Source organism: Ranitomeya imitator, chromosome 5, assembly GCF_032444005.1.
Source record: "Ranitomeya imitator isolate aRanImi1 chromosome 5, aRanImi1.pri, whole genome shotgun sequence".
In the NCBI taxonomy this organism is placed as follows: domain Eukaryota; kingdom Metazoa; phylum Chordata; class Amphibia; order Anura; family Dendrobatidae; genus Ranitomeya; species Ranitomeya imitator.
The window spans coordinates 27,808,853-27,836,273 of record NC_091286.1 but is presented as its reverse complement, the minus strand read 5'-3'; positions in this window follow the sequence as shown (position 1 = coordinate 27,836,273).

The following is a 27,421-nucleotide window of genomic DNA, read 5'->3' as shown; positions in this document are numbered from 1 at the left end:
TGAGTTCATTTCTGATTATTCTAAATATTTGACGTTCAGCAGAACATTTCCCGAAGAATATTCCAAATGAACTTTTTGCAGCTTATTTCAGATGTCCCCTTCTTCAGTGTATCCTTTAATTATATTTTTCTGCTGGTATGAAATAATTTTAGATAATTACAGCCCTTTTTTTTGTAGGTTTTGGAGCTGACTAATGTAACATCAGCCAACGTTGGCGGCCTGCTTTCTGAAAAACCAAGATCACTGACGCGGGGTCAAAGTAAAAGCATTTAGAGGAACACTCTCCTATGGTAAAATATAGTGTGTCCCATATAAAGCTGTGACTGGGGATCTAACATGTACAATGTCTAGCACTGGTGTCTCCTCGCGTACGTGGGTCTGACTTCTACTGGCAGGAAACAAGAAACTCTTATGTTCTCTGCTCCGTGGACACATGCTGAACCGTGGCTCAGCGGTGTCACCCGCAAGTCAATTAACTCTTGTGTCTTCAGAAAATTACCTAACTAAAATCTTGCAACATTCATTCCGGCCACTGAGCCTAATACTTTCCTACTCTTTTAGGAGAGCAACGTAGACAATAGCAGCAATAGTATGAGCTCCCACATAGCCTGATTATGGAAAAAGTCATTGTGAAGGAAGAGGGAGAAGGTGAGCTGTGACATCACCTATTGTGAATGGTGGATCCTGTGTTATCTACTGTATATAGAGGTGTTATCAGTCATTGTACAGGAGGAGGAGGTGAGCTGTGACATCACCTATTGTAAATGGTGGATCCTGTGTTATCTACTGTATATAGAGGTGTTATCAGTCATTGTACAGGAGGAGGTGAGCTGTGATATCACCTATTGTGAATGGTGGACCCTGTGTTATCTACTGTATATAGAGGTGTTATCAGTCTTTATACAGGAGGAGGTGAGCTGTGACATCACCTATTGTGAATGGTGGATCCTGTGTTATCTACTGTATATAGAGGTGTTATCAGTCATTGTACAGGAGGAGGAGGTGAGCTGTGACATCACCTATTGTGAATGGTGGATCCTGTGTTATCTACTGTTTATAGTGGTGCTATCAGTCATTGTACAGGAGGAGGAGGTGAGCTGTGATATCACCTATTGTGAATGGTGGATCCTGTATTATCTACTGTATATAGAGGTGTTATCAGTCATTGTACAGGAGGAGGAGGTGAGCTGTGACATCACCTATTGTGAATGGTGGATCCTGTGTTATCTACTGTTTATAGTGGTGCTATCAGTCATTGTACAGGAGGAGGAGGTGAGCTGTGATATCACCTATTGTGAATGGTGGATCCTGTATTATCTACTGTATATAGAGGTGCTTTCAGTCATTGTACAGGAGGAGGTGAGCTGTGACATCACCTATTGTGAATTTTGGAATCTGAGGCGTATATAGTATATAATCCTGTCTGTGGTGAGACTTATGAAAAGTCCTATATGAAGAGCAAGAAGTGATTGAGACATTTGGTTATTTTTTGTGTACACATTACCTTAAAGGACAAAGTACATGGTAACTCAGACCTCATGGTGTCTACTCAGGAGAATCTTGCCTGGTTGTTATCAGTCCTGGGGCCTTTCTCCCATATTATTAATTGATTCTGCAATCACCAGTACAGAATAGATTTAGATCTGTCGCACTTTTGTGGCAACGTTCACATTGCACGACGGCAACGATGGCACCACATGGCGGCGGCGCGCGCTGCAGAGACATAAGGATTGCATGCAGTTTTTCGTGCACACATCTCTTGCCATTCATCTATGGGGCCGTATTTTTAGTAATAACCTTCGGGGCGGCTTCTAGATCAGGGTTATCATTAACATAGTGGAATTCTTTATAGAAGCGACAGGTAAAGGGACAAATTAGGCGGCCGTCCTTCCCCTACTGATTGCCGAGATAATTGCAGTGCTCAGAATGCACATGGCTCCATTTTCAGTAACCCCTTTCAACTGTCAGGGTTGCGTGACTACACATGATGTTGTGCAACTTTCTCACAATGAAAGGAAAAATTACCATGCTCAGCTTTTTTTTTTTTTCCTGTAAAATCCATACAATTCGGCTTTTTCCTTCATGATTACTGTGTGCCTACTTAGTCTGGGTGCAATTACTGAGACCACAAACGTGGATGAGGCTATACTAAAATACAGGCTACTGCATATATAAAAAAACACATAAATACCAGGTTGGGCATTGACCTTGACTGATTTGACACTTATGTGACCACACAGAAGCCTATAGAGAGCAGCGGCTCAGGCTCTGATATGTGTATGGAAGTCTCTTTGAGGTCATTTCGTTCTCTTAATGGAATTTTTTGGAGAACGTTCAAGGTTCGAGCATTGATTGTAAAAATATAAACAAGAATTTCTCAAAAAGAGACTTAGTAAAGTACATATTTTGTGTTGTGGGCCACCAGGGTAGAGTAAGGATTCTATGGCGCACGCTTCTTAATTGCTATGTATTCCTGTACTCATGCGCCAAGTATACAAACATGGAGATAACTTGATTTTGTAGAAGTAAAAGCACGGTAAAAATAAAAATATCTACCATGGGATAAGGAGAAAAAAATGTAAACTTTTTTTTAGGAAAGTTGAAGCATCTTTTTGTGATATCTAAAAGGCCTAAAGTTAAAGATGACACCTTTCCTTTGTATTTTAGGCAACAATATATATATATATATATATATATATATATATATATATATATATTCATCTTTTACATTTTAAAAATTACAATGCAAAATTTTGGGCACCCTGCATGGTTAGTACCTAGAAGCACCCCTTTTGCAATATCACAGTTGTAAATGCTTTTTGTAGCCAGGCAAGAGTCTTTCGATTCTTCTTTGAGAGATTTTCATCCATTCTTCCTTGGAGAATTCTTCCAGTTCTGTGAGATACCTGGGTCGTCTTGCAAGCAATCCTGTTTTGAGGTCTAGACACAGATTTTCAATGATGTTCAGATCAGGGGACTGTGAGGGCCATTGTTAAACCTTCAGCTTGTGCCGGTTGAGGTCGTCTATTGTAGATTTTGACCTGTGTTTAAGATCATTATCCATTTGTAGAAGCCATCCTCTTTTCAAATTCATTTGTTGACTTTTCATTGAATCCATTCTTCTTCCCTTCTTACCTGTGAAATGTTCCCCGTGTCATTGGCTGTAACACAATCCCAAAGCATGATTAATCTACTCCCATGCCTAATGATTGGTGAGATATTCTTTTCCTGAAATTTTCTGCCCTTTTTTCTCCTCACATACCTTTGATTATTGTGGCCAAAGAGTTCTGTTTTAATCTCTTCCGTCCACAGGACTTGTTTTCAAAATGCATCAGGCTTGTTTAGTTGTTCTTCTGCATACTTCTGAGGATGCAGGAGAGGTTTTCTTCTGATTACTTTTCTATGAAAGCCATATTTGTGCAGGTGTCTCTGAACAGTAGAACAATGTACCACAATTCCAGAGTCTGCTAAATCTTTCAGAATGTCTTTTGCAGTCAAGTGGGGGTTTCTAATTTGCCTCTCTAGCAATCCTACAAGCAGCTCTCACTGAAATTTAGCATGGTCTTCCAGTTCCTATATTGACCTCCAATGTTCCTCTTAGCTGCCATTTCTTAATTACATTTCTAACTGATGAAAAGGCAACTTGAAAACGCTTTGCTATCTTCTAATAGCTTTCTCTTGCTTTATGGGCCTTCACCATTTCCATTTTCAGAGGACTATGCAGCTGTTCAGAAAACCCCATGGCTGTTGTTTCTTAGAACAAGGTTATAGGAGATCATTTCATCTTCAACTTGCTTAACTGTTCACAATAACAGTAATTTTGATTTGGGATGCCCGAACTTTTACATGCCGCTGTAGTACTAGGGTTGAGCGACTTTTACTTTTATAGAATCGGGTCGGGTTTCACGAAACCCGACTTTCTCAAAAGTCGGGTCGAGTGAAATCGGCCGATCCTATAGAAAAGTCGGGGTTGGGGTCGGCCGAAACACGAAACCCAATGCAGTGCATTGGGTTTCTAATGGTTTCCAGGGTCTGAAGGAGAGGAAACTCTCCTTCAGGCCCTGGGATCCATATTTAAGTGTAAAATAAAGAATTAAAATAAAAAATATTGCTATACTCACCCTCTGACGCGCCCTGGTACTAACCGGCAGCCTTCCTTCCTTAGAATCAGCGCGTGAAAGACCTTAGATGACGTCACGGCTTGTGATAGGTCGCGCGACCGCCCATGTGACCGCTCACGCGACCAATCACAAACCGCGACGTCACCGAAGGTCCTTCAAGCGCTGATTCTTAGGAAGGAATGCTGCCGGAAAGAAGCAGGGTGCGTCCGAGGGTGAGTATATTCCTATATTAGCAGGGCGCGTCCGAGGGTGGGTATATACCTAATAGGAATATACTCACCCTCGGACGCGCCCTGCTTCTTTCCGGCAGCCTTCCTTCCTAAGAATCAGCGCTTGAAGGACCTTCGGTGACGTCGCGGCTTGTGATTGGTCGCGTGAGCGGTCACATGGGCGGTCGCGCGACCAATCACAAGCCGCGACGTCATCTAAGGTCTTTCACGCGCTGATTCTAAGGAAGGAAGGCTGCCGGTTAGTACCAGGGCGGGTCAGAGGGTGAGTATAGCAATATTTTTTATTTTAATTCTTTATTTTACACTTAAATATGGATTCCGATACCGATTTCCGATATTGCAAACATATCGGAACTCGGTATCGGAATTCCGATACCAGATTCAGGAGATCGCCGACCTCATGGCCGACCCCACACAGGGGTCGGGTTTCATGAAACCCGACTTTGCCAAAAGTCGGCGACTTCTGAAAATGGCCGACCCGTTTCGCTCAACCCTATGTAGTACTACTTCTCAGTCTCTCCCTGTAAATGATTTCGGTACAAATAGTACTACCTCTTGGTCTTTCATTGTAAATGCGCGATTAGTTTATATTAGCCTCTCTCTCTCTGTAAATTATATTGGTACAGATAGTACTGCTTCCCCATCTCTATCTGTAAATAATGCAAGTACTGATAGTACTGACTGGAAGTCTCTTAATGTAAATTAGTCAGGAACAGATAATTCTGTCTTTGTTAGGGATGAGCGAACGTGCTCGGTGATACTCATCCATACAGTATTACTTGCTTTTTGTCACATTTTGGTGATATATAACAGTAGAAAAAAGCATTTTTTAAATTTTCCTTGTTTCTTCATATTTCTTACCAATATAGTTTTCAGTGTTTGAGGGTACATTTTTTATGATATACTGTATAACACTAAAAAAAAAGTTAAACATTTTTGCTGGGTTACATTTCTCAGCCATACAGTATTATTTTTGGGTACATTCAGTTGGTATATAACCCTAAGAAAACTTCAAAATTTTACTGTTATTATATTGATCACCCATGGACTATTCCGTGGTCTAAAGCACATTTCCTTTGTATATAACCCTCAAAAAACTTCTTCAAAATGTATTGGCATTATATTGCTCATCCATAGGGTATTACATCTTGTTGGGTAAATTCAATTGCTAATAAGCGTCAAAAAATTGTTAACATTTTTATCGGAATTAGATTGCTCATCCATAGACTATTCCGTGGTCTGGAGTACATTTTGTTGGTATGTAAACCTCCCAAAACTTGTTTACAAAATGTATCGATATTATATTGCTCATCCATAGACTTTTACATATTCTTGGGTATAGTTTCATGATATATAACCCTCAAAAAACTTGTTCAAAATGTATCAGCATCCTATTGCTCACCCATAATGTATTACATCTTCTTGGGTACGTTTCGTTGCTCCAAAAGCCTTAATAACTGCGTTCAAAATGTATCAGTATTATATTGCTCACTCATAGGGTGTTACATCTTCTTCTCTGTGCATTTTTGCCCAGCGTATTTCACCATTCACTGCACTCAAATCAATCAAAAAGGCAAGCAAAAACGCAACAAAAACGCGTGTTTTTGCAGCTGTGTTTTCCTGTCAAGAAATGCAGAAATTTTACTCAACATGTGCACATTCCCTATTCCATGGTCTGGAGTACATTTCCTTGATATATAACCCTCAAAAGTGCATAACCTTTATTAGTCTAGGAGTACAAGTACAGGACAATTTGAGCAGAATGTGTATGAGGCCCTCCTTTATGTTTAATACAGGGTGTATCTGAGTCCCTTACTTTTGGCAGTTCTTACTTCCTTCAAAAATTACACTGAAATGTCCTATTTTTTTTATAAAAAACTATTTTGGTTTACTTAAATTATATATTTTTTTAAATCCTTTTAACCCTCTAGAGCATTAGAACTCTACTGCCACCTATAAGGCTATGTGCACACGTTGCGGAATGGGGTGTAGAATTTTCTGGCAGAAACCGCAGGTGCAGATTTGCCACGGATTTTCTGCAGATTTTGTGCCTTTTTTATGCGGAATTGATGCGGATTTTCTGTGGATTTTCTGCGGTTTTTACCACTGTGGATTTCCATAATGGAAGGGTGCAGAAACTGTTATGAACTGGTGATTCAGAACCACAATGGACCTAGTGGTTAAGAGCACACAAGTGACCTGATAGTTACTAATAACATAGGACGAGCTCTGAGACGTGGGAACTCTGCTGACCGCAATCCCTAATCCTATCATACCACACTAGAGGTAGCCGTGGAGCGCTCCTGACCAGACCTAGGCGCCTCGGGCACAGCCTGAGAAACTAGCTAGCCCTGAAGATAGAAAAATAAGCCTACCTTGCCTCAGAGAAATTCCCCAAAGGAAAAGGCAGCCCCCCACATATAATGACTGTGAGTAAAGATGAAAATACAAACACAGAGATGAAATAGATTTTAGCAAAGTGAGGCCCGACTTACTGAATAGACCGAGGATAGGAAAGATAGCTTTGCGGTCAGCACAAAAACCTACAAACAACCACGCAGAGGGTGCAAAAAGACCCTCCGCACCGACTAACGGTACGGAGGTGGTCCCTCTGCGTCTCAGAGCTTCCAGCAAGCAAGAAAAACCAATATAGCAAGCTGGACAGAAAAAATAGCAAACGAAAGTAACACCAGCAAAACTTAGCTTATGCAGGGCAGACAGGCCACAAGAACGATCCAGGAGAGAGCAAGACCAATACTGGAACATTGACTGGAGGCAAGGAACAAAGACCTAGGTGGAGTTAAATAGAGCAGCACCTAACGACTTAACCTCGTCACCTGAGGAAGGAAACTCAGAAGCCGCAGCCCCACTCACATCCACCAGAGGAAGCTCATAGACAGAACCAGCCGAAGTACCACTCATGACCACAGGAGGGAGCTTGACCACAGAATTCACAACAAGAAACGCTGCAGATCCGCACAAAAGAAGTGACATGCACTCCTTTTAAATCCGCAGCGTTTCCGCGCGCATTTTTCCGCACCATCTGCACAGGTTTTTTTTTTCACATTGATCTACATTGTACTGTAAATCGCAGTGCAGATCTGCAGCGTTTCTGCGTGGAAAAATCCGCTGCGGATCTGCTCTAAATCCGCATCGTGTGCACATAGCCTAAGAAGTAGCAATCTTAAAAATCAATATCGATTTTCCAACGAGCCTTGTCATATGACTTAGGTTAAAAGCCAAAACCAGAATCTCAGTTTGCAGACACTGTGTTTCTGAGTACTGCTCCTCATCAGTGCAATGTGTGAGATCTGGTTTGGCTGGGTGAGAGACGTCTAACCTGGATCATAGAGGTAACAGTTCTACTTCCGGAGATTGACATGTCAAGCCTGACATGCCGAGGTGAGGAGAATTTTAAGCCACAATGATACTCTTGGAAATATGAAAATTGTCTCCTCAGAGAGGAACAGGACTAGAACTCTAGCGCCACCTATAAGAAGTAGCAATAATAAAAGTCAATATCGACTATCTAACGAGCCTTGTCACATGACTTAGGATAAAAAACAAAACCTGAATCTCAATTTGCAGACACTGTGTTTTGGGTACTGCTCCTCAATTCCTCATTAGTGCAAAGTGTGAGATCTGGTTTGGCTGGGTGAGAGGCGTCTTACCTGCATCCAAGTGATAACGGTTCTCCTCACGGAGAGTGATGTGTCAAGCCTCACATGCCAAGGTGAGGAGACTTTTAAGCTGCAATACTCCTCTGGGAAATATGCAAATTGTCTCTTCAAAGAGGAAGAGGACTAGAACTCTAGTGCCACCTATTGGAAGTAGCAATCCTAAAAGTCAATATCGGCTCTCCAACGAGCCTTGATTTTATACATTACATAGGAGACCTTGAGACTGATGTATATACATCACATAGGATACACTGAGACTGAAGTATACATCACATAGGAGACACCGAAAGTGTTGTGTATTCATCACACAGGATGCACCGAGACTGCTGTATACACATCATGTAAGAGAGACTAAGACAGCTGTATACATCACATAGGAAACACTGAGACTGCTATATATAAATTAGAATGGACACATTGAGACTCTACTGTATGCATCACATCAGAGATACTGAGACTCTGCTGCATATATCACTGAGACTGCTGTATACACATCACATAGAATACATGGGGACGTTGTATACAGTAAGTTCTATTTTATTAACTCACCGAGACCATGAAGATGGGGAAAATCTGTAGACTGCAGTCCGCCCAGTGCCATCAGCTAATTGATTAATGATGTTCTATCAAACACTGGACATCATGTGACTAATGTACATGACATCACAATCACAGCAAAAAAAAAAAGTGGAAGCATGTTCACTGCGGGAAGAAATTGAAGTTAAAAAAAAGTCTTGGACTGACCCTTTAATTTACAAGAACTATAAACCTGATTTTAAAAATGTATTTCTCCCACGTCACTTTCATTTCTGTTTTATTTTATTAAATCACAGTATCCAAATACTAATAAACCCAAAATCTTATAATATTTTTTAAAACATAAGGTCAGCTCCATCCCTGAGGTCCCGCACTTGGAACCATTGTCAGTTCTTATTACAAAGATATATGTGAACCTTCAAGATGCTCAAAAGAAACTCCAAGCAGTGAAAGCATGAAGAAACGGACACATATGTGTAAACATAGATTCTTCAACTACGCGGAGGAGATGAAGCTATGTGTGGAAATCATCGGGCCCCTTATGAGAATACTTTAGGCTTGGATGTCATAATATCTCGGCACAGGTGGAGAGGTCACAAGAACTAAAACATATTTTTCCTTTGTTTATCTCACGGTTTCGTCCTTCAGAGAATCGTGTGTACCACCAGTGAAGGAAAGTTTCCGATATTCGATGTCCATGAATATATGGTCCCATTGAGCTCATTGGTCAAATTACATCTGACCTAGGGGATTTCTTTTTCTTTTTAATTTTTTTTTTTTCGGAAGAGTTGAACTCGTGAACTCCATCCACACAATCCAAATTGTGTCGTAAAGTCATTGAAAAAAGAAAAAACATTGGCCTTGTTGTTGAGTTAGAAGGATCCATGTAATCCAACCTCATATTTACTGTAGGCCTAATTGTACACAGATGTGACCTCAATTACTTTTCTCATCTTCTTCTGAACTCAAGGCAAGAAAGCCTTCTGGGTAATAGACGTAAATTACTTATTTTTACAGACTCTGATAGAGGTTACATGAAATTCTGCTTATTCCAATTAGCGTATTTGTCTAAGTCCTCTTAGATCTTCACTCCCCGGTGCCCGTTAGTTGCGTGTAGATGGAGGTATCGGAGCACGGCCTTGTTGATTTGCTAATCTCACTTCTGGATCGGGATGGAAATATTGCCATTGTGTATTATTGTAAATCACATTTTTCTTGATTTTGTATAGTTTTGTGATTGTAACCGATAACCAGTTTTGACAAGTAGACTTTTATCCAGTTTTTCTCTATTGTGTGCTGTGGGGCAGAAGCCTTTATGGGCAAACAGGATGTCAAAATTCTAAAAAGCAATGCTGAATACCTATAGGGTATTCATAGTTAAAGGGATTGGACACTTTCTTGCCAAAATTTCTCTAATGCCCTAACTTTTCTGTACAAACATAAGACATTATGAATACCACCATTGCTTACTCCGGGGGATGATTTTTAAAGGGGCTAATTCACCTTTATGACTGTATAGGTGGGTTAATTTGAGTTTTGGGGGTGAAAGAATCACTTTAAACCAATATAAGGTCCTATTGATATCTAACTGTTCGCCCCAGAATTTTAGTGGCTTTAGTCGAACAGTCACCATAATAAAACTTGTGTCCACAATAATATTAGGGTTGAGGATTCACCAAATCTCAATCCAAGCAATGTATTTTCTAGGACAGAGTGGGACGTAATGCCGGAGATATCCCGTAAACATTTACATTCCATTATTCATTGTTCTGAATCTAATATATTATCTGTGACTCACGACTTCAAGGCTCCGTCCATTTTGGTTTTTTTTCTCTATCAATTTATACTTTTGTACGTAATTTCCAGACCAATAAATGGTTTTAATTTATTTGACCTAGTATAGACTTTTCGTTTTAGATCAGTGAACGTTTTTTCATTCTCTTTGTAGAATTAGTAGATGGATTGGCTCCAATGAATATTTTGCAACGTGTTATTCAATTTTTTCATCTAGAGTTTTGTGAAGATTATACATTTCATGTGGATGGAATTTATTATTCTATTATTTTATTATATTAAGCACATGCAGATAGCTTTCTGTTGCTTGTAGGCTTATTACATTTATCATGTAGTGTCAATCAGTTCCAGATTACGAGGGGGTGGACACTTAGGGGGGATGTAATAGACAATGTTGGCATGATCTAGCAATCATGGACTGAGACTGGTCTAGGCCTTTGGAAATTGATGGAGATTTACACAAATAAATATATTTATCACCTTTCCAAAAGATAGGGTACAAAGGTATCATCACTGGGGACTGATCATTGAGACACCCACAGATCAAGAAAACAAGCAAGTACACCACTGATCTAGTCTGAGGAATGGTGGGGACCCAATGGTCAGCCCTTAAGGATCATACATTTATTACCTATCCTGTCGTTACGTGGTTGGCATATTCAGCAGGAAGACACCTTTAAAGTTATTGTCTCCTTACCCCATCAGCACTAACCTTACTGACTAAACTTGAATCTCCCAGGCCCAAAAGCTAAATCTGTATCAAGACCCACAGCTATGAAATAAACTAAGGATGGACCTTCAACCAGGACTTGATCTGGTGCCATGTGAGATTGGGAGCCCAAGTTCTAGATCCCTAGACCCTCAGGGTCACTTCAGGCACCAGGGTGTAAGTGCAACTGCATCGTTTTCACTATAGATTATTTATGTCCAATAGGTGGCTCTATAGAAACAGGTAGCCTACTTCTTGAGGGGAGCTAATTAGCATACCTTTCTTCAGAGGGAGCACTACCTGGTCTATAAGACTCCTTACGCCAGTTGGCAGCTTCCATAAGATGAGACAAAATCAATCCATGTGCTCAGACCAACATCAAAGACCTAGCTTTGTAGTGAAGACCCCTAAGACAGAGTTAATTTGCATTCCTTTAAAACTTCTACTAATATTTTTGTTTATAAGACTTCATAATTGACCATCGTGATCTCAAAGATCATACTTTATAATAGTGCCTTCCAGCCTGAGAAAATGCAATACCCATCATGATGAGAGAAGGCATTTTGCAAAGGCTGGAAAGTCTTTGGTTATCACATATAACAGTTCTTCGGTTATCACATATTTCCATGAAAACTTTTTGCAATTCAAGTTGCTTTCCCCTAGAGAGAGCTAATTTCCATAGCTTTTTCTTATACAGTATCGCTGATAAAACTCTTTATATTCTAATTAAAGAGAAATATAAAACCGAATGAGTTTTCAGCACACTCATTGGATGTGCTAATACGATCGTGTGCACATTACCTGTGAGTAGGTCACCTAGGCTCTTCCGGTAATCACCATTTTAATAATCAGAAGAGACACCAAGCCAGTTTACGTTGAAGAATGCTTAAAGAGAACCTTCACCACAATTTTCATGATGAACTGGACTCAGGATGTAATAATGTCTGCAGAGCAGAATAAAAGCTTTTTTTTTTTTTTTTGCTTCCCCGTAGCGGAGATTTATGCAATCAAAATATTGTGCAGCTAATGAGTTAAATTTAGTTAAGGTTAAGTAGATGTCAACAGATATTTTCATTATGGGCGGGTACTTCTTCTCCCTGTATAATGCTGACCAATGATAAGCTGGCAGTCAAACAGCAGAAAAAGAACACCCCCCCACAATATCTTAGGTTTCTCAGTGTGTGATATGTAATGATACAGCTATGATCTCGTCTTCTAACACCTGCATGATTGGAAAACTCTTGGAGATTAAGGCCATGTGCACACGTTCAGGATTTTTTGCATTTTTTTTCACGTTTTTTCGCTATAAAAACGTGATAAAAACGCGAAAAAAACGCTTACATATGCCTCCTATTAATTACAGTGTATTTCGCATTTCTAGTGCAAATGTTGCTTTTTTTTCCGCAAAAAAATCGCATTGCGGAAAAAAAAGCAACACGTTCATTAAAAATGCGGAATTGCGGGGATTCCGCACACCTAGGAATGCATTGATTCGCTTACTTTCCGCATGGGGCTGTGCACACCATGCGGGAAGTAAGCAGATTATGTGCGGATGGTACCCAGGGTGGAGGAGAGGAGACTCTCCTCCACGGACTGAGCACCATATAATTAGTAAAAAAAAAAAAAAGAATTAAAATAAAAAATAGTCATATACTTACCCTCTAATGGCCCCGGTGTCTTCCCGCCTCTCTGCGCTGCATGCTGCCGCTTCTGTTCCTATAGATGGTCTGTGTGAAGGACCTACGATGACGTCGCGGTCCTGTGATTGGTCGCGCGACCGCTCACGTGACCGCGACGTCATCGAAGGTCCTGCACACACACACCATCTATGGGAATGGACGCCGCTGAGGAGATCGGCTATCTGCGGGTGAGTATAACCATTTTTTTTAGTTTTTTATTATTTTTAAACATTCTATTTTTTACTATAGATGCGGCATAGGCAGCATCTATAGTAAAAAGTTGGTCACACTTGTCAAACACTATGTTTGACAAGTGTGACCAACCTGTCAGTCAGTTTTCCAAGCGATGCTACAGATCGCTTGGAAAACTTTAGCATTCTGCAAGCTAATTTCGCTTGCAAAATGCTAAGAAAAACGCAAAAAAAAAAAGCGGATTTCTTGCAGAAAATTTCCGGTTTTCTTCAGGAAATTTCTGCAAGAAATCCGGACGTGTGCACATACCCTTAAGGGTGGCTCATCTCTTCCACAGGGACTTTATCTGAAGGATGTGAGTCATATGTGCTCTAATCTCCCATGTACTCTTTCTAATAACGCAGGAGGTTAAGGTACCGTCACACTAAGCGACGCTGCAGCGATTCCGACAACGATCCGGATCGCTGCAGCGTCGCTGTTTGGTCGCTGGAGAGCTGTCACACAGACAGCTCTCCAGCGACCAACGATGCTGGTAACCGGGGTAAACATCGGGTTACTAAGCGCAGGGCCGCGCTTAGTAACCCGATGTTTACCCTGGTTACCAGCGTAAAAGTTAAAAAAATAACCACTACATACTTACCTACCGCTGTCTGTCCTCGGCGCTCTGCTTCTCTGCTCTGGCTGTGAGCACAGCGGCCGGAAAGCAGAGCGGTGACGTCACCGCTCTGCTTTCCGGCTGCCCGGCGCTCACAGCCAGAGCAGAGAAGCAGAGCGCCGAGGACAGACAGCTGAAGGTAAGTATGTAGTGGTTGTTTTTTTAACTTTTACGCTGGTAACCAGGGTAAACATCGGGTTACTAAGCGCGGCCCTGCGCTTAGTAACCCGATGTTTACCCTGGTTACCAGCGAAGACATCGCTGAATCGGCGTCACACACGCCGATTCAGCGATGTCAGCGGGAGAATCAGCGACGAAATAAAGTTCTGGCCTTTCTGCCCCGACCAGCGACATCACAGCAGGGGCCTGATCGCTGCTGCCTGTCACACTGGATGATATCGCTAGCCAGGACACTGCAACGTCACGGATCGCTAGCGATATCGTCCAGTGTGACGGTACCTTTAGACCAGGAGATCAGAGCTGTATCATTAAATCTCCCACAATAAGAAGCCTGAGCTATTATGGGGGTCATTTTATGTTCTTTTTCTGCTGTATTGCCGTTTGCTTATGATTGGGCAGCTCATACAGGAAGTACAAGCTCCCAGTGAAAAATATCTGATAACATTCAATTGAACTTAAGAAAAGTTAACGCATTGGGTGCCACAATGATTGCTAATTTCTCCAAAACAGAGAGGCAAAACTTTAAAAAAAAAATGTATTCTGCTTTGCAGCCACTTTATACTGTGTGTCCAGTTTAACATGAAAAATTTGGTGGAAGGTCCACTTTAACAAAATTTACACTGGTTTTGATTGATTTTACAGTTGAATGTAACAGTACAGTAGAAAAATTTCATGCATGGAAAACCTTTATAAGGCATGAGAGAGTGGTCAAAGTGGAGAGGTAAGTGGAGCGTTGGATCCACAGCTTTGGGGGGTATTCTTCTACAGAGTATCAGTATTCTATGGAGTCTGCTCACAAGAAGCAGCAGGAAGCCAGGTCATCCTCAAAGCTTCATCAAGGGCATCTCAACCACCCTGGAAAACACTGAGCTACCATGAAACATAAATCTGTTGAGGGTAGGGTTGAGCGACTTTTACTTTTATAGGATCGGGTTGGGTTTCACGAAACACGGCTTTTTCAAAAGAGCGGTCACATGGGCGGTCGCGCGACCAATCACAAGCCGTGACGTCATCTAAGGCCCTTCACGTGCTGATTCTAAGGAAGGAAGGCTGCCGGTTAGTACCAGGGCGCGTCAGAGGGTGAGTATAGCAATATTTTTTATTTTAATTCTTTATTTTACACTTAAATATGGATTCCGATACCGATTTCCGATATTGCAAACATATCGGAACTCGGTATCGGAATTCCGATACCAAATTCAGAAGATCGCCGACCTCATGGCTGACCCCACACAGGGGTCGGGTCGGGTTTCATGAAACCCGACTTTGCCAAAAGTCGGCGACTTCTGAAAATGGCCGACCCGTTTCGCTCAACCCTAGTTGAGGGTACTCCAACTTGGCTAATATAAATAGTAATTTTGCATAGCTCTTCGAACGGTTGTATGTACATTGACTTGCAATAGATGTACTTGCAGAAAATCTACTTTTTTTCTGCAGAGAATTAACTTGAATGACCTATTTTTCATATGGAGCATTGTCGAGGTGGTCTCCTTAAGAAGAGACAGTCCACCACCAAAGCAATTCTAACTCAAAACTCATGTCCGTCAACATCCATTGGTATACAGACCTCATAATACATTACTCCACGTAGTTTCTTATGTTTTTCCATTGTAGCTTCATTTTATCTATTGTTACTTTAGCAACCAAACGTTTCTAAAAAGACGATGAAACTCTGATCTGGAATTGACCTTTTCTTGCCCATCTCTCAGTTCTTCCACCACAGAAGACCACAGCTCACTGATAACAGGTCTTTGAAGTGGCTGGAGTTAGAGCCAGAGGTTTTTTTTTTCTCTTTGTGTGTATCTGTTTCAGATTACAGTAAATTTCAATAAGCCACACATGTTAACTTCAGCATTTCTTAAAAGAAGTTCAGAATTTTTGTCTTGTTGATGATTGATCCTAAGCCCTTTCCTTTGGCGGAGTACAATCATATTTAAAAGAAAAGAAAAAGAGTTGAAAAAAACATTTCCAACTCTTCCAAAATTGCTCTCCTCCTGCGGAACTAACTTTAAACTTCATCTTCTGACCTCACAGGGAGTTCTGTGGATTCTTTTATGATTATTAGCGCAGGACCCCCCACTGTAAAAAGTTTAAGTGTTTTTATCCAGTAGAGATTACGTTATACATTTTTGCAATGTGTTATGTCAACTTGGACAAATTCTTGTCATTCTTTCTCATCAGAACTGCAAGAGCTCTGGATAGAACTGACCAACTAAATCCAAATCTACCAGTGCCTACAACTATATAAAGTAAACAGTAGTATTAAATTTGGGATTTAAAAGATGGGTTGTCATCCCAGTCACCCAAAGTGTCCTTTCCTGTACTCAAGAGGTCTCCAGTGGTCTCTGCTTTCTGATCCTCTCCTCGAAACACACCGGAAATATGCCAAAATGTCCGTTTAACCAATCAATAACTCATGTAGATCACCTGAGCGAACATTTTCTGGCCAATTTTGGTGGGTTTCAAGAACAAGACCAGGAACCAGAGACCAGAGTTGACCGAAGGATAGAGAGATCTTAACTTCCACTGTTCTGGCGAGATTCTTAATTACATTTCAAACTGACGAAAAAGAAACTTGAAAACATCTTGCTTTTTGGCTTTTTGCTTTTTGTCCCTCCACGATTTTCAGTGTACTAGGTAGCTTTTTAGAAGAACCCATGGCTGCTGTTTTTTGGCACAAGGTTAGAGGAGGTTGGGTTTTTGTAATGTTTTTCATCATCTGGCCTTTTCCAGCGATGATAGTGAACCGTAACCCTAACAGAATAATTAAGGTCTGAATCCTTGGTCAAAGTTATCTAAGCACTAAAATCTCCAAGAGTGCCCAAACTTTTGCATTGGCCCATTCTCCTTTTTGTAATTTTTAAAATGTAAAAATTAACAATATTTTTTGGGGGAACTAAAATACAAAGGAAATGTGTCATCTTTAACTTTAGGCCATTTCGAGATCATTTCATCTGCAACTTTCCGAACTGTTCACAATAACAGAAATTTTGACCAGGAGTTGATAGATACAGTAGGGGAAATAAGTATTTGCTCTTTTGCTGATTTTGTAAGTTTGCTCACTGACAAAGACATGAACAGTCTATCATTTTAAGGGTAGGTTAATTTTAACATTGAGAGATGGAATATCAAAATAAAATCCAGAAAATCACAAAGTATAAATTATATAAATTTATTTGCATTTTGCAGTGAGAAATAAGTATTTCATTCCTCTGGCAAACAAGACTTAATGCTTGGTGGCAAAACCCTTGTTGACAAGCACAGCAGTCAGATGTTTTTTGTAGTTGATGATGAGGTTTGCGTACATGTCAGATCATCTCTAAATCTTTAAGATATTGAGGCTGTCGCTTGGCACCTCGGAGCATAAAACTCCCTCCATAAATTTTCTATGGGATTAAGGTCTGGAGACTGGCTAGGCCACTCCGTGACCTTAATGTGCTTCTTTTTGAGCCACTCCTTTGTTGTTCGTAGAGTGTTCATGTCTTTGTCAGTGGGCAAACTTACAAAATCAGGGGATCAGCAGGGGATCTAATACTTACTTCCCCTACTGTAGATAGATAGATAGATAGATAGATAGATAGATAGATAGATAGATAGATAGATACTGACAACCCATCATCATTCATGGATACTCATCTTCTTCTCTGGAGTCCATATGAGAGCCAAAAGCATTTTATTTGCTTGACGCTCATGAGACACGTCCATTATTCTGCACATTTGATATTAATGTCCATTTTATCTCAGATTTATTGTGTGTGATCTCTCTGCATCAAACAGCTGGCAGCAGTAGGAAGATGCTCTCTGCTTAGAATTATCTGACAAATCCCAGCCATCTACCGGTATTCTTAGATGGACAGCAGAGAGAGCGGTCCTCATGTCCAGCAGGACATTCATACAAGTTACATCCACAATCCATTATCCTTTGGCCATCGTCTTCTATATTCGATCCAGCAGGCACTGAGACACATTTATTTCTTATTATTATGATTTCCGTTCCCACGTGTAATCGGATTACATAAGTATTGGGAGGTTTGTTTTTTTTTTTGTTTGATTGAACTTCAAAAAGTTGACTTCGGAAAGCCGACAAGGAGTCTGTTTGGTGTTATCAGCTTGTTGTTTATGGGAAGAACCGTGTTTACAGCCAATGCTTCATATCAAGGGAAAGTGCTGATATGCGAAAGGATAAACGTTCCATTTACAGCAAATTTCCGTCTTCTCGAAATCCCACTCTGTGCCTCTTAATGGTGTATTATGGGATTAGAAGAACTTCCAAAAATAACACCACACCTGTCCACAGGCTGCAGCTCAAACCCATTTTGTCACTATTTTGTGTTTCCGGAAGAAAATACAGCCATGTTTTTAGAATAGCGAACAACATCCTTAAAAGGGTTGTCTGGCCTTGAGGTACAAGTCTGCAGTCATTCTACATAGTGAGGATTTTCCAGTGTCGGGAACGGGTGTTCATTTGACCGCAAGTATGCGATTTGCACACTTCCAGACACTTCCGACTAGACATGTCCGGCCTCTCTTAATACACTTGCATACTTGCGGTCATGCTCCCACTGCTCCTGGCACCGTAGAATCCTCACAGCACGCAATGTGCACACTGTGAGAATTCACAAGTCAAGTCTGCAGTCAAATAGAGGGACTGCAGACTTGTAGCCTAAGGCCTTCTATGACAACCTTAGCCTAAAAGTGAGACCATAAACAGTACTAGTGGAGTTCCACATTATAAACAATGCCACTCCAGATCCCCCATAAACAGTGTCTCCTTTTTTCCCAAATAACAGCACTGGATGACATAATGGAAGCAAAGTGCCCAGCGTTTCATTATTAACAGTGCTAGTGTAAGGGTATGATAGAGACTGCTGTATACTTTCCCCTGAAGGCAACAATTTCAGTGTGAATATTGACCTGGGTTTTAGTGCATTTTAATGTATAATGTGAAAGGTGTAAAATGTAATATAAAATGCATAGATAGGATACAGTTAAATGTGTGGGACCAGCCCAGCATGGGAAGGGACAAGGTCAAGCAAAAAGGGAAAGCATTTCCTGGCTTAGTCGGTCTGAGTTATAGCGAGTGTGAGGTTCGTGTGAAGTTCAGGTTCAGGTCGCAGTGGGCTGGAAGCACCAGAAGTACATATCATTCTGGCAGCATGAGGTCGTACCAGATTTGCTGCGGACCTTCCTGTAAGTCCAGGGCCTATGGTCCGAGCTAAGCACTGAGAAGCGTGCCTTAATCACTTCCATACAGAGAAAGCCAGATGGGGAAATGCGTGAGGAAAGTGTAACGGGTCCCGGGAGTGCTGTGGTGCTGGATGGGATATCCAGGGGGCTAACAGGAGGAGCAAGCATAGGGATAGTCCGAGTTGAACATAAGCAAGAGCTTGAAATATAGTGTGTTGATGGAACTGGAAATGGAAGGTGCTGTGCCCGATACTGCATGTTAAGCACTGGTGTAACTGAACTGTCACGTAACGTTGAACTTGGTATAACGAACCGGGTGTCCCTGATGTGTGCGCGGCTGATCGTGGACCTAAGGATGTGGATGCAGCGGAAGCCTCCGACCTGCAAGTGAGTACATTGTTTGTGGGGTGCTAGTGTGTGGAGAAGCAGCAGCTCGCTCATGGCTACCGCCCTGCGTGCATTACACCAGTAGTGTGCTATACATTTTCAATAAAAATTGGTCACAGGTATCAGACTGATTCCAGATCAATGCCAGAAAAAGATTTCCATAAACAGTGTCAGCAGATTGCAAGTTAAAGGGAATATGGCACCCAGATTCCAGCAATATGTCACTAACTGGGCTGCTTGCTGTAGTTTTGATAACATCACTGTTTACTCTGCTGCAGATCTAGCAGTTCTCTGGATGCTGAGCCAACCTATACTACTGATTGGCAGTTTTCTGCCCATGAACAATGTACACAGAAAGCTGCCAATCAGTGGTGGGGAAGGGGTTATACAGAGCTCATGAATATGGAGGGCTACCTGGCCCCAGGCTGACTAGTTCTCTAGTGATAATCTCCAGCTGATAAAACTGTGATTTTATCAAAACTATAGCAGGCCAGCCCAGTAAGTGACATATCCCTGAACTCCAGGTCTCTGCCCCTACATTATGCGGCTCTCAGATTAGTTGGTAAAACCTGTTGATGGATTGAATTTAAGTGTCCCGCATACAGTGATTCCTGCTCAACAGGCACAGAAATATTGTTGCAGATTTATGCTTTCAAGAACCATGATGAACACTACGACCGCGAATCTTTGAGGATAAAGAAGTGTCTTATAAGTATGCAGTGTACATAAATTAATTCTTTATTAGTTATTCAAAATAATACAATAAATATAAATAAAATAATTGTAAATAGGTGCCTCAGGCCAAGAGGGAAGAAGCAAGGCAAAACGCGCGTCGGGGTGAAGGAATGCAGCTCTAATCTGTCCTGTGGATTTGGTTAGCGTATCTACTATTTAGGTAATTAATACAGCTAATACACCTATACCTTTTGTCACTTTATGTCACCTACTTCAGGCACACTTAATGGTAACATTACAAAGAAGCTATGGATATATTGACTTACTCTGGGCTCTTTGAATGATAGTTATATAGGTTCATGCCAGAAATCATATTTACTATCATTTATAATAGTCAATAGCTTTATGTTGACATATAAAAAAAACAAACAAACGGACTCTCTGTGTGTGAAGTCTATATATCAGACTGATGGATGTTTTTTATAAGGGCACTTTGTAGAACCATAGTTCCCCAGGATTCATTTGGTTGTTATAATGATTCTGGAGCTGCAATCGCCCATGGCGTGAGACACCTTTTTACAATTATTTTATTTACAGTATTTGTATTGCATTATTTTGGTTAACTAATAAAGAATTATTTTTTGTATACTGCATACTTGTAAGACACTTCTTGATCCTCAGAGGCACACGGTCATAGGGGTCATCATGGTTCTGGTTATAGTGTTGCATTGCCCCTTCTTTTAGTAGGGGATTGTTTTGGAGACTGCTATATTTATCAGATTTATGCTTTCAGCGGAATCATCCAGCACTCAGTTATTGTGGGAGAATGAATGATTAGGACATACAGCAAACATTACCTGCACCGTCACAACATGGAGGAATACAGAAGGAACTGCAAACCAAACAAACAGTACAGCAGCCCCCATTTGATAAATGATGTCAGTCGAGCTCCCCATTTTTATATTCTTTACAAGATCATATATAAATTCTTATTTTAACAACAAAAAAGTGTCATATTAGCCAGAATATCATCAGATTTTTTTGCAATACTATATTTGGAGGGGTAAGAGATATTGTCAGGCTGTACAGACCCAGATTATCAGCATAGGCAGGGGAAAAAACCCTCACTTTTATAATGTTAAAATGGTCTTCAATTGACCGATCATACCAAAACCTCCAGATTATGGCCGATGATAGGAGAACCTTTAAGATGGCAGATAAAACTATCTCTTGTAGAGATGGGCAAATCTGAACAGTAAAGTTCAACGTCCGTACCAAACACCTACTGTTCAGTTACAGACTTCACCAGGAAGTCCGTGTTACTGTTCGGGTCCGGCTGCCCGACAGCGGGACAGCGTGGCAAACACCGCTTCTGATCATGGGTTCCCCTGTATTTTTGCTAAGACAGCTGGGGTTTTAGTAACCAGCCAGGCTGCAACCCACAGCCGTCAGCTTCAGCAAGGCTGGTTATCAAGAATAGAGGGGTCCCCACCCCATATTTTTTTAATTATTTAAATAAATAATTTAAAAAAACGGCATGAGGTTCCCCCCATTTTTGACAACCATTCTTGCTAAAGCTCACAGCTGGGGGCTGGTATTCTCAGGCTGGTAAGGGGCCAAAGATATTGCCCCCCCAGCCTAAAAATAGCCACCCGCAGCTGCCCAGAAAAAGCCGGATTACGTACCGGTAATGCTCTTTTAATGAGTCCACGACAGCACCCCACATGAGAGAGAGGGATCCGCCCATAGGAACAGGAAACCTACAGAATAAAAGGAGGCGGTCCCCTCTCCTCCTCAGTTTAGTTACAGAGTATAAAAAGGGAACCGCAAAAGTGTTAGTATTCATTCTTATTCAGTCACATAAATTTCTTAACTCTATACAACCATTATTTGTGACCTTAAAGGAAAGAGCTGTGCATAATTTAGGGAGGGTAATACATGGGTGCTGTCGTGGACTCATTAAAAGAGCATTACCGGTACGTAATCCGGCTTTTTACCCTTCGCCACGACAGCACCCCACATGAGAGATTTTCAGAGAGTCATTATTTGGGTGGGATTACTGTATTAAGAACAGCTCTACCAAAGGTCAGATCAGAAGACGTGGACAGATCAAGTCTATAATGGTTGTAGAAGGTAGAAGGTGTAGACCAAGTTGCAGCCTTACATATTAAATGGATCGGTACATCTGCTTGTTCCGCCCAGGAGGAAGCCATGGCTCGTGTTGAGTGCGCTTTTATACCCACTGGAGGAATCTCGCCTTTTGACGTATAGGCCAAGCAGATAGCATCTCTGATCCACCGAGATATGGTAGCTCTCGTGACCCCATGTCCTTTCTTGTGGCCCTGAAAGGAGATAAACAGAGCCCTACTCTCCCTCCATGTCTGACACCTTTCTATATAAGTCAGGATGGCTCTTCTGACATCTAAGGTGTGGAACTTATGTTGTTCTGGAGTTACAGGTGAATCAAAAAAGGAAGGGAGAAATATTTCTTGTGACCTGTGGTAGGTGGACGCTACCTTAGGGAGGTATGAGGGGTCTGGTTTCAGGACTATCCGATCATGAAATATCAGTAAGAAAGGTGGGTCTACTGATAGGGCCTGGATGTCACTAACCCGTCTAGCTGAGGTTAGGGCTACTAGTAAGGCTACTTTATATGTTAGGATTTTTAAAGGTATTGAATCTAATGGTTCAAATGGAGAGCTTGTTAAGGCCTCTAATACTAGATTTAAATCCCACGGAGGTAGACGGGGAATATGGACCGGTTTACTATGTTCACAAGATTTTATGAATCTGGAGATCCACCTATTAGCTGCTATATTGCATCCATATAGGGCTCCTAATGCCGAGACCTGAACTCTTAAGGTATTTACAGATAGTCCTAACTCTCGGCCTTTTTGCAAGAACTCTAGGATAGGTGTGAGTGGAACTTGCTTAGTGAACGGTACCGTGTAGAAGTCTAAAAATTTATTCCATACCCTACTATATATTAGGGTGGTAGATCTTTTCCTGCTCAATAAGAGGGTGTTTACTAGTTCTGTTGAGAACCCTCTGGAACTTAATAGTTGCCTCTCAAATTCCACGCCGTCAAGTGAAGACCTTTCACTTGCGGGTGGAAAAAGGGGCCTTGGTACAGCAGCTCCTTGTCTGATGGGAGAATCCAAGGATCGCATAGGCACATGGTCTGGAGACAAGAGAACCATGGTCTTTTCGGCCAGAATGGTGCAATGAGGATTACTCTTGCCTGTTCCCTCCTGATCTTTCTGATCACTAGAGGAATCAGAGACATTGGAGGAAAGGCATATGCCAGTCTGAACCGCCAAGGATGGTGGAGAGAGTCCAACATATCTGGGTGATCCCTGGTGTTCAGGGAAGCGAACCTTTGTACTTGCCGGTTGTCTCTTGTGGCAAATAGGTCGATTTGTGGTATCCCCCATGCTTCTGTTATCCTTCTGAATATGGATTTGTTTAAGGTCCATTCTCCTTGACGCAACTCGTTTCTGCTGAGGTAGTCTGCCCTGATGTTCTCTACACCTTTGATGTGCAGGGCTGTTAAGGATGTTAGATGAGCCTCTGCCAGCTGAAAGATGTTTGCAGCTATGGTCATCAGACTTCCTGACTTTGTACCACCCTGACGGTTCAAGTATGCCACTGCGGTGGAATTGTCTGAGTAAATTCTTACATTTGTTCCATGAATCTGCGGAAGAAAATGATATAAGGCACATTCTATTGCTTTTAACTCCTTCCAGTTGGAGGAACATATTAATTCTGTCTGATCCCAAGTATTTTGGGCCAGATTGTCTTCCATATGTGCTCCCCACCCAATAGGGCTGGCGTTGGTGGTAATTATTTTAGACGGGTCTATTATCCATGGCACACCCCGTGATAGGTGGTCCATGTCTAGCCACCAGGATAGTGATTCTAAGACATTACTGGAAAGAGTTATTCTACTTTCTAGATAACCGTCTTTCCCCTGAGCCGACAATACTTCGTACTGCAATTGACGGGTATGGAATTGTGCCCAAGGTACAGCAGGGATACATGATGATAATGACCCCAGTAAGGACATGGCCTTTCTTAGTGTCATGTAGGGTTTGCGTATTGCGTCTGATACCTTTGATTGTATAGTCAACCTCTTTGACTGAGGAAGAAAGCATTTCTGACTTACGGAGTCTAGCTGGATTCCTAGGAATGTCTGAACGGTTTCTGGATTCAGCCGAGATTTTTCGAAGTTGACGATCCAACCTAACTCCTGTAGGGACGAGATCGTATTAGATAAACGAGTTTTACATTGAAGTGCAGAGCTTCCTACCACTAGAAAGTCATCTAGGTAGGGTATTATCAAGGTATCTCGTTGGCGTAGATGAGCCATCACTTCTAGTATCACCTTAGTGAAGACGCGGGGAGCCATAGAAAGCCCAAATGGCATTGCAACATACTGAAAGTGACGAACCTTTCCCTCCAGGGTGACTGCTACCCTTAGGTACTGCTGATGTTCGGCATGTATGGGAAGATGGTAATAGGCGTCCTTTAAGTCTATTCCGGCCATGACACACCTAGGGAATAAGAGTTTTATGGTAGAACTAATGGATTCCATTTTGAAGGTATGATTACGCAGGAAAGAATTTAATTTTTTAAGATTTATGATGGTTCTAAATGAACCATCTGGTTTATTAATCAGGAATAAAGGGGAGTAGAACCCTTTCCCTTTTTGATCCTGGGGAACTTCAATCAGGACTTTTTTAGATAGAAGAGATAGGATCTCTATTTCTAGAGCCCTCTGTTGGTCCTGACCTTTTGGAGATGTTATTATGAAGGAATCCCAAGGGATTCGATCAAATTCTAATTTAAGGCCGTATTGCACAATGTCCAGAATCCACTGGCTGGATGTTATCTGTTCCCATTGGGGAAGAAAAAATTTTAATCTGCCGCCTACTTCCTGGTTAGCGGTATTTACGTCTCGGATTATGGGACCCGCTAAAAAAGGCACCTTTTTGCTTTGGGTCCTTCGACTCCCATCGCTCTCTTTGTTCAAGCGGCTTGTTCCTAGTAAAGGGGCGTCTCCTGAAGGCTCTCCTGTAGGATGGGAGATATTGGTTAGGGAAGCCTTTCTTCCTTTCACCTGCTTTATTCAGGAGTTCATCCAGCGTCTTCCCAAAAAGGAACTCACCCTGACAGGGAATCGCACAAAGTTTCGCTTTAGCTTGTGCGTCCCCCTTCCAATTCTTTAGCCAGAGTGCACGCCGGGCTGTGTTGACTAGGCCGGCTGACCTGGCTGCAAGACGTAGCGAGTCCACTGAGGCATCAGCTAGGAATGCTACTGCTTCTTTAATTTGAGGCAATTTCAGCAGGATAGATTCCCTCGAAGTTTTGCCTCTAATCTGTTCCTCCAATTGCTCCGTCCATACTAGTAGAGATCTTGCAGTACAGGTACTAGATATGGCGGGCCTGAACGCCCCCGTATTGACTTCCCATGACCTCTTTAGTAAAGCTTCTGCTTTACGGTCCAGCGGGTCTGTCAGGACCCCTGAATCCTCCACTGGTAGGACCGACTGTTTGGTTGTGGAGGCTACCGCAGCATCAACTTTCGGCACCTTTGACCAGGTGTTTAGGTCTTCATCGCTGAAGGGATAGCGCCTTTTAGAGGATGATGGTAAAAACCCTCTATTCTGCTTGTCCCACTCCTTTTTAACAATATCTTTGATGGTTTGTATGACGGGGAAGGACCTACGTTTCCTCTGTCCTAACCCCGCAAACATTATGTCCTGTGCTGATTTCTTTTCTTTCCCATCTGGGCACCCCATCGTGCTCCTGACAGATTTTATTAAATTGTCCACATTACTGTTGGGAAGACAAAGTCCCCCTTCAGTCTCGGATGAGCTCGGCTGAGATCCCTCTTCATCTGAAGAAATACATACACCCTCTGACTCCGAACTAACCGGAGACCGGGACCTGCTAGGCTGACGGGTACTGGCGCTACTTGTCTGCGCCAAACCCTGCATCTCTTCTCGGATAATAGCTCTGACATCTGAGGGAGTCATGATATTTTCCTGCCGTAGAGTTTGCATGATACACTCCGCACACAGTTTTTTGGCATAATCATCCGGGAGGGGCTGCGTACATAAAGCACACTCTTTATGCTTAGATTTGTGTGTCCTTTTCTTAGTCTAGAGGAAGGATACAGGAGGAACATATATCAGCATATAGGAAGAGACTCTCAAAAACTCACCCAGTGAAGCTGACAGGTACCGGTTCTGGAGGCGGAATTCGTTTGGTGGTAGAACTCTTCTCTGGAGGTCGGCCACCACTCTTTGTGCTGCTCCTCGTGCTTCTCTCCCTGCTGGGAGAGCGCTGTTGCACTGCGGGCAGGTGCGCTTCGTCGGCTGGTGAAGCCATTTCACACACACCGGCCCGACGCTAGCGCTGCATTTTTAAAACTGCCGCCCATTCTCCTGCCTCCCCGGACCAACCCGGAAGTGCTCCCGCGACTTCCGGGTTAGACGCGCCGCTCTCACTCACCATGCGGCAGCCGGAGGCTATTAAGCCGGCCGCTGCAGCGCGCGCGTCCTCACAGTGCCGGCCGGACCTACGGTGACCGGACCCGGACCGTGAATGTTTGGCCAGACGAGGGGGGAGGCTGCAAGCAGGGGCTCCCCCGCCGCTGCTTCTGGTACCGCAGCCCCTGCCGTTCCCACAGAAACCGGCGCAGGCGGGTGCATGGCCCAGGGATCCTCTTCATCTGTAGGTAAGCCGGGTCCCTGTAGGAACAGGAAACCTAAACTGAGGAGGAGAGGGGACCGCCTCCTTTTATTCTGTAGGTTTCCTGTTCCTATGGGCGGATCCCTCTCTCTCATGTGGGGTGCTGTCGTGGCGAAAGGTAAAAGGCTCATCTATTAGATGCGCCAATTCTGGCGCTTTGCTTGGCTCTTCCCAATTGCCCTGTAGCGGTGGCAAGTGGGGTTTATATTTGTCAGGTTGATGATGTCACCTTTGTATTATCATTCCCATGGCTTAGTAATGGAGAGGCAACTAAAAGACATGCCCATTACTAATCCTATAGTTATATGGTAAATAAAGACACAGCCAGAATAAAGTCCTTTAATTGAAAGAAAGACACAGACTCCTTTAATAATCTTAATTAAACCATACTTACAACCTCGCCTTGCCACCTACAGTCTCCAGTACCTCTGTTACCTGCTTCCTGGTCTCCTGTCTGCCTGCAGCCTCCAGTACCTGTTACCTGCTTCCCGGTCTCCTGTCCGCCTGCAGCCTCCAGTACCTCTGTTACCTGCTTCCCGGTCTCCTGTCTGCCTGCAGCCTCCAGTACCTCTGTTACCTGCTTCCCGGTCTCCTGTCTGCCTGCAGCCTCCAGTACCTCTGTTACCTGCTTCCCGGTCT